We start from the raw sequence: 10,734 nt of genomic DNA, 5'->3' as shown, positions 1-10,734 counted from the left end.
ACACACAAAATCTTCTAAACACATTTTTGATCACTTCTTAAGTGATTTGCCTGTTCTGTTCCCCAAAAGAAAAATAAATATAGGGGATGCCTTGCATATTAGACTTTATCCCTGCTGGGGGCACTGGATTGAACTTGATAAAGCCAAACATACTTTAGATTCTCTGCAGGGCATGAGACATACAACGAATCACTTGTAAGACATGAAATAATAATAATAAACAACACTTGTTAGTGATTACTGTGTGCCAAGCTTTTCTCAAAGCATTTTACATATGTTCAATGATTTAATTGTGACTGTGGATAGGAGCTATGTAAGGAAGAACTAGGGAGGAAGTGGAGGTGGCTGAGGAAACAACATGAACTTAACATGCCCTATATTTCTTACAGAAACAGTGAATTAAGGGCTTTTAAATAACCATTAAGTACCTTCATTAGTTTGGTATGCAGGAAATAACATCTTAAAACCAAGGTACTATTTCTGAATATCATCACTGCCTTTTTGTCCTTGATCATTATGTGATCAAACAAATTACCAAGGCATTTGATAATTTGATGAGGTAGACTTCATTAGAAATTAATTTTCAAAGGTTATAAAAGTAACACAAAATGCACTTAATTTTTTGTTAAGATGAATTCTATTCCAATTTCATTGCCAGTATAGGGTTTATCTGATGATAGCATTAACTGTGCACATCTGTATAGAACATATTGTGAATGGGCACTTATGGTATACCTCTTTTTAGTAGCCTAGAAATAAGCTATATTGTGAAATTATCCATGATTTTTATTATGTAACATTTGTATTTGTAATGAAAAGTTGGCTGAAAAAAGATTATCTTTTGTGTGCATTCACTAGGGACTTGAAGTGAAAAGAAATTGTTTTTGACATGCCTTCCCCCCTCAGATAAGTGTGATAAAAGATAGCCTTTCATTTATTATTTCTTATTAAGTATGGTCATGCAACATTAGCATAGGTGGTAAACATTCCTAAATAGTAATTATTATCAAGTCTTACTTTTAAAACTATGAACAGCAGTGATTTCCAACTGTTTTTCAATAACCGCTGGTGTTCAGTCAGGTTAACAGGGTAGTTGCCAGTGCTGTTCACTGAATATTTCTGACTGTCTGCTTTCCAGGCACGTGGTAGGACAGTGCCTCCTCAGCCCCTCATTGTTGGTAGGGCAATGTAATTAGTTCTAGCCAATGAGTTATGAGCCAAAATGTCAAGTGTGACTTTCAGACTAGAACATTTCACTGTAAAAATGTCCAGAGCTCACTGTTTACACATGCAGATCCAGGGAAAAGCCCCAAGAATGAAAATCTACATTTGTAAACAAAAGGCAGGGAAAGATAAGAAAGGCTGGCCACTCTAGTCTGGTAATAGAATTTATGAAGGGACACTTACAAACAAGGCATGTTTTGGGAGGCTGAAAGACAAAATGGATCCCTGGGCAACATATTAGTGCCAAAGAATTATATCTGGTGGAGGGAATGGGGGTTAGTTACAGGTACTAATGAGTGAATGCTACCAGGTACGGGAATTACATGCTTGATCAGGTCAGAACACAACCTGTTTCAGGAACCAGAATGTAGCAGGAGACAGGGAGGGGTGCTAATTTATGTCAGAATGAACATCAATTACATTCAGACAGTCTCTAAGGGGGATTTGTGGAAAGCAACCTTAGTTCTGGCCTGGGTCCAGCTCATGGACACATAATAGAACAGCATCTCCTCCACATTCACTTTCTCTCTGCTAGAGCAACCAGAAATGCTTAAGATCCCAGTGTGAGGACCACATGACACAGGATCTCCAGTCAACTAACAATGAATATGTAACAGGAGAAAGAAAGAAATCTTTGTTATTTTAAGCAACTAAAGGTTAGATGTTCAATACAGCAGCCTTCCTAAGGCTATCCTGATTGACACATTAATGTTTTCCAAAATATAAGTTTTCACAGTAAAATGAGTTGGAGACTTTTTTTTAGTGCAGGGATACCCATCAGTGTGCTATGCATATTGTGACTCTCCAAGAAGGGATTATAAGTGAAATATTTCTCAAACTTGCTGATGGTCTGTGGGACAAAAGAAAGCATACCAGAATGTTAACACGATACCAACTCAGAAATATGATTTTGAACAAGACTTTCTGATAGTCTATCTACAAGCAGTCAGGTCTCAGTGAGCTAGTCTTTCATAATGTATAACAGCAAATCAGCAACACACTTTGACAACAGCACTTTTCCTTTTAGATCTCTGAGTGTTACTCTTAGATTTTCCACTGGTCGAGATTCAGCTTGATGGCCTTTGTTAAAATCATCCTACTCCCAAGACCGGGGGCCTTCTCTCATAAGTATTATGACTGCATTATGTTAAAATAATTGACAAACCTTATATTGAAGTAGATGAGTACACTCTAGGTCTCCATGCCATTACTCCAGGTATTATGAAGTCCCCTTGTATTTGCCACTTGCAGTCTGTGTCTTGGGTGGAATCTCTCACTGCCATAGTCCATGAGGTCTTCTTTGCACACCAGTTAAGACTAATGGAACCAGTCACTTCCCTCTCCAAGAAAACTAGGCCAGAGGCATTTTCCAGTTTCCTTCTACTCCTAAATTCCAGGCATCTGTTTCTTTTCCTGGTCCCCAAAATATCCACAGGGAAAACCTTGAAGTCTGTATTCCCAAGGAAATAAAGCCAAGCAATTATATATCAAAAAGAGGATTTCCCTTTGGACTTCGAGGCATTGATCTCTGCATATGCAGCAGTGGAATTTGGTGAAGTGTTCAAATAATACCAAGAGAATCATTCATTCATCCTTTCTTTCAAGTAACATGCATTAAGCTCTTCCTGTAACAGGCACTAGGAATACAGTTTATGAAAAAAAAAAAGAAAGAAAAGTCCTTTTTCTCTTGAAATCTGTCATTTCCCCAAGACAGACATTACAATTAATCACAACTAGGATGACTGTATTGAAGGAAACCCTCAAGTTTCTATAAAGCTGTAGTAGGAAAAATGACAAAGGAGACAAAGCCATAATAAGAGTTACCCTGGTTAACAGGGAGGAGGGCCTAGGCAGAGGGAGACAGGTATGAACTCTGAGTCAGAAAGAAGCATGACACATCTTGAGAGAAGATTGGCTGAGCTGCAGTGTAGAGAAAGGGAAAAAGAGGTGTGGGAAATAAGGCTGGGGATGTATGCAGAAGCAGGTGGTGTGTGTGTGTGTGTGTGTGTGTGTGTGTGTGTGTGTGTGTGTGTGTGTTTATAAAATAGCTGAATGACTTGAGAATACTTTTATTAAGGGAGTCAATGTTAAAGTTAAAACACCTGATTTATTTCTTGGTATACCATATTTGCCCATACCTTCCTGGAGTTCATTTGTTATTGGCCTTTGAGAAGTAATGACTATCCATCCTTACCTAGATAGAGTAGTTTATACCTTAATCTGGGTTCCTTTGCATATTACTGAAATGTAAGATTGCATCAATCAAACCTTTAGTTTCTTCCATAATAGTTCCAATTGCGAGCTAGACACAGGAGTTTGAGTTCCCAGCAATGACAGAGGTTGTTGGGCATACCTCTGCATCAGTTGCAAACGATAAGGTGGCTGATAGACAGAGTAGGCTGCGGTTTTCTATGATCTTGGACATGACATGGAATAAAATAGATAGCATTACTCATTTTGTTGAAACATATTCCAATTTCCTTCAGTTAGCATACGCATAATATTTCAACTCAAAATGGTTTTCTTCCCAGAGTAGTGTTAATACAATCTTTATGTTCTCTGTTTCTGTCTTCTTGAGATCCTAAAAATTGATGTGATTTCTTCTATTTGGTTCCACTTTAACTATATTTTAAATCTACTTCTTCAGTTATTTTTTGTTATACTCTGGAGGACAATCTTTTTGGAATTCATAACCCATCACTGTTTTGATCCACCATCTGTCTCAAAAAGCAGAACCCATTTACATGGTTATTTAGGCCTTGAGGTTTGTACAATTTTATTATCTGTGATCAAGTCATTTGTATGATAGAAAACAGTTTGTCTTTGACAATTTTCTGATTCTTATTGAAAATGAAGCTTGGATGTTGACTATCAAGGGCATTTTTTCACCAAGTAAAGGAAATGAATACAAAAAAAGAACACATCCTTCTTTATTATTCAACTTCTACATTTTGTGAAAGTATCAAGTGCATTTAAATAAATGATTTGTATTCAAGTCCATTTTTTTGTTAAGGAGAAAACTTAAGAATGAGCAACAATCATTTAAATCATGCTCTTTAGAAACATGTATGCTACTTTATTATTTTTCATATCTATGTCTTTATAAATATAGGCCTCATCTGAAAGTAATCCTCTAGGCTCTGTAGTGAATATTTTTTTACCAGAAATGAAGTACCTTAGTGTCTCTGCTAAGTGAAACTTGTGTGAACAGAAGTTCAGAGATAGCAGTGCAAATTGTTGCTTTATGAGATAACAGTGGGATGTGTCCTTGAGAGACGTTGTCATAGCTGTAGAAGAGTTATGTATTACCTGTGATGCCCACTGTATTTCTCTTTCATTTCAGATACATTTTTTTGGTGTATATTATTTGTTGACAATAGAAACATCTAGGCTTCCTTTCTGTACATTTTCCCTTTTTTAGACAGATATGGTTTTCTTTCAGGCATTACTGAAACAAAACTCAAGCTACTTTTGAACAAACCGGTTGGGTTTAAGCCTTCTCATCAGATTTGTATTATTTATGCAGAACCCTAAGGAATACCAATAAGGACTTTATAGGGAACAGAAATCATCTGACAGAAATGAAATTATGTTCTCCCAGAACAAACAATAGAAGGCCCTAGAGGTAATAGGGACAAGAAAGAGTACAGTACAAGCAATGCTCTTTTTTATACTTTTGGGGAAAGCAGCACATGGCATATTGTTATTAGAGCTAGCAATAAAGGGATTATGCTGGGAGTCTTTGCAGCAGGAATAGGAGCTGTGTTGATATGCACAAGTTGGGAGGTCTGTGGGGGAGGAAGATGACAACGTCAACGTAGGGTGTTGGCCTGAAGTTATGAGGGCCTAAATATGATAGTTACAGAAGCTAGGGCCAAGGGAAGAAGTGAGGGTGGGGTGTGACCTGGGGCTGCAGAAAGGATGAGGAATAATTGTAAGCAGGTGCAGAGAGTCATGGGGAGGCTGGAAGGTGAAGGGAAGCCAAAGCAGAGTGGGAGAAACATAGTCTGAACAGCAGGAAAGGAAAATGGACTTGGCAGTAACAGTTGGCAAAGACTGAAGTGGAGAACTGATGAGAAACAGGCCAATGAGAAGGAGTTTGTGTAAATCAAGGCAGGATGTGATGAGTGTTTTGGCAGCAGAGAGAAATAAAAAAGAACAGATTTTAGAAAAGAAAATTTTAAGCTAGATATGAGGATATACAGATAAAGAGAACATAAAATCAGGAGCCAAGTTTAAGCTCTTTTTATAGTTACCTTCCCTCTCACCTATTCCCATGTCAGTTAACTCCTATTTTGTCAAAAATCTTCCCTTGACCTTCAGTACACTGTTTTCTCTTCTCAATCTATCTTTCTGTCATCTCTTTTCTTTCTTCCTTCCTTTCTTTCTTTTCTTTTTATTTGTCATCCTGTTTCTTATGGCTTTAGTCTTTTTCAGATACCTCTAATTATATATCTCCAACATTAACAGATCCCCAGAGCTTTAATTTGCATATCTGCTCTTGGATATTTCCTCATGGATGCACTGCTCTCATCTCAGATTATATAAAACTGAAGTTTTCTTCATATGTATATTTTTAAAAAGGACCTCCTGTGTGGTATCAATATTTTTCAGTAATCCAGGCTCAAACCCTGACCTCTACATACCCACATAATCACCAAGACCAACAAATGTTTCCCCAGAATCTGTTAGTCCATTCCGTTCCAGCTTAGGCTCACCTTTCCTTAGCCTTCCTGGGCAGAGGGCTGCCTTTGGCTGTTCAGTACTTTTCAGACAGGTTTTCTATTAAAATATTGCTTCCATTTCCTTAGCTTTTATTCAAGTGCTTCCACAGTTTGGTCCAAACCCAACTGGAACTTTGTGATCCCTCCTATATGTATATTTTTAGTCTCAACAAAATCAACCCATCATCTCCCTCTCAGGACTGTCATACTACATCCACACCTTTGCTCTTATTTTTCTTCAGGTGGAAATTCTCATTTTTTTTTTCTTTCTCCATCCCTCATTTTCATTTCCTGTTAATCTAAATCTTAGACATCTCCCAAGCCATTTCATCATGAAGCTTACCTTTAACCACTGTACCGGTTAAACCATGATGTTAAAGAGACTAAGGCATAACTCAAATAAGATGAGATTTATTTTTTTATGTAATAGTCTATGCAGGCAGGCAGTCTGGGATGCCTAGGCTACTCTTGTCTATAAGATGATTAAGAGATCTTCAATCCTGTTGCTCTATTTGGTCACATGGTGAAAGCTTCAAGAAGGGAAAAAGGCACAGGTCCAGATACCAGGTTACAGTAAAAGTAAGAGAAAGTTGAGGATAAAACAGATTCCCTTGAGGGGTATGAGTTGAAGGTTGCACATGTCATTTACCACTCACATCTCATTAGAACATGCTTAGTCACATAACCACACTCAACTGCAAGGGAGGCTGGGAAATGTAGTCTCTATCTGGGAATCTAATTTTAGCTAAAATTCAGAATTCTTTTGCTTAAAATAAGAAGGGAAATTTCTGGGGATGGGAGTTACAGAGAGTGTTGGGGAAGGGAGGAGAAATTAGCATCCTGTGCTATAACCACCAAACCCCACATGGTCTCTACTGCCTCTTATCTTCTATATTGATCAACTTGCTGTAAATTTGTGCTCCTTTATTTCTTCTTTTATGTTTTTCTTACCTCTCTCCCTAAAATATAATTTGGAGAACTCCAACTGTATGATAAAATCTTCGTGTCTTATACCTGGCATAGTACCTGGTACAAAATGGGTATGTAAAAATGATCATTCTTGCAAATTATGGTAATGATGCTGCCTTTTGGATCTGAAAGTGATTAGTGATTAAAATTTGAGGCACAAGTTGAGAGAGAAGAATCTATTCTGAACTGTATGTTAAGACTTTTTGGTGGAGAGTTAAAATCTTGGAACAGGTTGAAGGATGGATATGCTGCTGCTTTCTAGAGGTGAATCCCCTCATATAATGAGGCTTAAAGTGGGAAATGGTGAGACTCAATATGCTGTATGTGTTTCTCAATTCCCTGCACTAATGAGTTACACTTAGAAAGTACAGACATAGTGTATGTTTCTGGCTGCCATGTCTAATGAAGGATCACCTTGGGTGGTCTTTCAAAGGCTGACCTCACAAAATAAAAGTAGCTTGTTCTCACGTTGGTACCTAGCCAGTGGCAGTGCCAAGGGAAGGACTGGGGCAGGAGGGAGCATGGAACTTTGAGACCTTTGTAAAGTTCAGCTTCACCATTTCTTTGATACAAACAACAGAAGATTTCCTAGTGCTATGCAGACATAGTGCTCTTAGCTCCCCTCCTCTTACCAGAATGCTGCCCCTAATTCCAGCTTTTACAGAAACTCTAGAACTATTATGCTTTAATAAAGTATTAGAGCCTTCCCAGATGCAATGCTTTGGAGGATAACAGGGGAAGAGAATGACCTGATTGTATGGATATAGACTGCTCACAAAAATTAGGGAATATTTCAAAATGAATATAAAGTGATGAAAAAAGTATTTGATTTTTTTCAATTAAACAAGAACATTGGAAAAGCAAACACAAGTCAAAGAAAGTTGTTAGATTATGCAAATAAGATGCAAAACCAACTTTTATTTCATTGGTGGAAATGCACTATACAAAAGGCTGAAAGTACTGGAGTATCCGCACATTTCCTAATCCCCTAATTTTGTGAGCAGTGTACTTAGTTCACATATTAAATCTTTTACCTTAAGGTGCTTCAACATCATTTGGCTAGTCTTCCTAATGTCATTTGAGATGTCCACAAGTATAGTAACAGACCAAAGGAGTTTATGTTCAAGATCATGTTAGCACTGAATCCTTGTAATATCTGTGTGGGATCACTGTTTGCCTCCTTTTAATAATGAGAAAACTAAAGCTTAGAAGACGTTGAAGAGCATACCTAATATTTTGTGAGTGTTATGTGATAGATGTTTAACTCTGATTTTCTGACCTCAAGTCCAACTCCCTTCAGAAACACTACCAATTTATGAGAATGCTACATTTAAGATGACAAAAGGATAAACAGAAATCCTGAGCATAAATAAGAGTGATATTTTTAAGAAGGAAGGCAGAATTTAATAGGTAAACCCATGGAACCCGACCTTGCAGCCAATTGTGTACTTTTAGGTTAGAAATTAGGTGAGCCTAACAGAAGCTATATTGCAGTATTTTCACGCACATGGATTAAAAACACCCATTTACTTCAGAAGGCTAAAGGGTGTGGCACCAGAGGCTCTATTGCTAACAACAAATTTCAGACCAATATATGACTCTGTCAGCAGTCTGAAAAGCTAAAATGAGCAGTGCAAGATGGTCTGGGTGCAGGGCAAGGGTTAGAGAATTCAGAAAAAAGAAGGAGAATACATGTGAATAGTCAGGGGGTTGTCTCCCTGTTGGTAAGGGATGTGATCAAGATGCAAAATTACAGAGGAAGATGAGGTTGTGTATGAAAGAAGTCATGTAAATACAAGAAAATGACCTCTCTCCAAAGAAATAGACCCTAGGACCATGGGGAAATAATTTACTACAGATGACTAAGACACCATTTACATCATTAACAAACATTGCCACATTGAATAAAATTGGCAAAACCTAGCTCTAAACTCATTTCATAAAGAAGTAAAAAAAACATGACATAATTACTTAATAATTTAAAAGCTTCTAGCATAATGGAGGGGTCAGAACAGGCTGGGTGACAAAAGAAGTCTTTGACATGGCTATTTTAAATGAGGAACCACGGCTTCAAGGGATGCTAATTTCATTAAGGCGACCCCACTGGATACCAGCTCCTCTGCTGTGTCAGTGAGAGCACACAAACTGACCACTGGATGATTCAAAATGGTTGAAAGCAAGCTCCAGTTTTTCACTAGAAAAGAAAAAAGTGCCCTTATGTTATTATATTGTTTATTAACTTATGAATAAATACCCTAATAATGTCAGGTTTCTGACATTATTCTGGTCCAAGGGATTTCCTATGGAGATTTTGCTTTCAAGAGATATTCTTTCAAAATGTTAACAAAAACAACAACCCACAACCATAATAATTGGGCTGAGAGGGAATTTGATAGGACCAACTGCTTTTTGTTTTGTTTTAACAGTGGAGATGATAACTTTTATGCTAATGCCAATAATGTATTGCCTATGCCTGCCTCGTCTTACAGGGTGCTATGAGATTGAACCCTCCATATGCTTTGACAGGGATGGGGACAGAGACTCAAAACTTCTTTAAGAGGTGGAAATATGAGTTCAACCTAAAGAGAAAATTGCTTGTGTTCATATTAGAAAAATATCTAGGCCTGACTTGTGGTGGCGCAGTGGATAAAGCGTCGACCTGGAAATGCTGAGGTGGCTGGTTCAAAACCCTGGGCTTGCCGGTCAAGGCACATATGGGAGTTGAAGCTTCCTGCTCCTCCCTCGCTTCTCTCTCTCTCTCTCTCCTCTAAAATGAAAAAAGAATTAAAAATAAATAAATAAAACCTTTAAAAAAAAAAAAGAAAAATATCTATTTGGGCTTTATGATAATGAAGCAAAAAATTTTTCTTTTTTTTTTTTTTTTTAATTTTTCTTTTTAAGTGTTAAAAGTTGGAAAGAATGAGTTCCATAGCCCAGTCATATTTGTTCCCTTGAGAGGAATGATAGCCCAGTAGAAGCTTTTCTGAGTCTGGGAGTAAGAGGAAATCCAAGGGGTCAAGGGCTCAGCCTGGGTGAGGAAGGAAGGACAGGTTGGTGCTGGCAGTTGTGAAGAAAATCATGACCTAGCGACAGAGACACCAATAAAGGACCTGCAAGGGCATAATCTAGAGACCTTGGACATAGTCTACTTTTATATCAATTTTTAAATTTTCTGTACTTTCATTCCTCTTTGTGACTCCTAAACCAGCATTAACATTCGGTTAAACATGATAGTCTGGACTTGGCTGTGATTTGGAGAAGTGAAGAATTGATCTGTGCCCACACTTGAAAGAAGCAGTGAAAGGCATGGGGCAGCTGAGTGAGGAGACATTGGCATTGGGGAGGGGCAGGAGGTGATAGGGCGCAGTGGGGTTGGTTTGTGGAACTTGCAAGCATTTCTGTGGGTCCTAGTAATCCGTGAGGGAAGCCTTGTACAGGGCTGCATTCCTGTGATTCCTGTGGTCAAGTGACTTAGGAGCGAGAGCCATCACTCTCCAGGCCTTAGGAAGATGTGCCATCCTTGAAACAGCAGTATAAGAGAGATCTGGATTAAAAACTTGTCAAAAGATACCCAAGAATTTTGCACATATTAGTTTCAATCATAAATAAATATTAATACTGTTTGTTTGTTTTTTTCTGATTGGTTCATACAATGTCATGAAAGTGCTTACTTTCTTTTTTTTCTTTTTTTTTTTATTCAGCTCTGTCCAAACTAAGGGTCTCTTTCAGGCGTTGGCTGGAGTCAGACTGTCATCGCTTTCCCTGCAGGCAGAAACTCTTCCCCGGTAGCGAGTGAGTTTCCCTCAGGTCAAACCAG

Source organism: Saccopteryx leptura, chromosome 1 (genome assembly GCF_036850995.1).
Source record: "Saccopteryx leptura isolate mSacLep1 chromosome 1, mSacLep1_pri_phased_curated, whole genome shotgun sequence".
NCBI classification, from domain to species: domain Eukaryota; kingdom Metazoa; phylum Chordata; class Mammalia; order Chiroptera; family Emballonuridae; genus Saccopteryx; species Saccopteryx leptura.
Note: the sequence above shows the minus strand (reverse complement) of the source record.